The following is a 1058-nucleotide window of genomic DNA, read 5'->3' as shown; positions in this document are numbered from 1 at the left end:
TGTCTTTTGGACGCCATTTTCTTTTTTGAAGGCGTTTCTAATTTGCTTACAATCGTTTTCGTAGTGAGGTCTCGTTTAGGTGGTGATGGTTTGTTTGGGCTGACGTCAACGTTTTTTTTATTGTCGGTTTTTCCTTCAGATTTTTTTATAAATTAGCCAATCCGTGTATTTTTCCGTTTCAATCTTAAATAAATGAAATCGTCAAAGCACATGTCTTTCTTGTGATTTTTTTTTGTGAAGAAGATATGTCAAATAGACTACTAGAAAAAAAATTGTGTTTCAAGTGACGGAGCCGACAACTTAAGCGTGATCGAGTGAACCAGCAAAGCAATACTGGCCAACAACATTAAAAAACTTATAAAAGCAGTGCTCCCGGCGGGGCTCGAACCCGCGACCTTCGGCTCATAAGACCAACGCTCTAACCAACTGAGCTACGGGAGCTTGGCGATTTGAAATATTAGTTCCCTCTATTTGTACGGTTATTAATGAAAACATAAAGTGGCCAAACTATTTGGCTAACTCCTCATTACTCATAAGTTGATCAGCAATTTTTCCTCGAAAAATTATTACTTATTATAGTGGCTAGTGAAAATATATATATATAATAATATATATATTAATATCATGAGGATATCAATCACGTCGACCTCTGCATCAGCATGATCTCAATGGACGATGCCTCAAGGAAAGGACGTACAAAATAATAACACCAGATCATGTATTCCCACTCCAAAGAGAAGTTTCTTGTCTGGTTCAAACAATGAAGGTCCGAAGAGCTTTCACTCCTAGAGCTTGAGACTATGCACTTAAAGAGCACCCACGTAGTCATCTCTTCTTGATCCACCATCAATCAACCCGCACACACAGTCCAATATAGCATGGATCGACCCACACACTCAAAATAGCCCGTGCAACACATCCATGCCGCTAAGCAACGCCTAGGGCTACTTGCTGTCAACAGAAATATCTCATGTCGCATCGAAAGTCCAGATCATCCACGTAAAGCCAATTTAGACAAGTATACTTTGGAGCACCTCGGAAAAAGGGTACGTGTCGAG

The 1058-nt window shown here is 39.8% G+C and overlaps 1 non-coding gene across 1 annotated transcript; it reads right to left on the bottom strand.

Moving 5' to 3' along the window:
- Positions 1–367: 367 nt before the first annotated feature.
- On the bottom strand, positions 368–441 carry TRNAI-UAU. The gene has a single exon. It is a non-coding gene; the product is annotated as a tRNA-Ile (tRNA).
- Between the last annotated feature and the right edge of the window lie 617 nt (positions 442–1058).

Source organism: Hordeum vulgare, chromosome 3H (assembly GCF_904849725.1).
Source record: "Hordeum vulgare subsp. vulgare chromosome 3H, MorexV3_pseudomolecules_assembly, whole genome shotgun sequence".
NCBI lineage: Eukaryota > Viridiplantae > Streptophyta > Magnoliopsida > Poales > Poaceae > Hordeum > Hordeum vulgare.
This window is presented reverse-complemented; position numbering and strand designations above follow the sequence as displayed.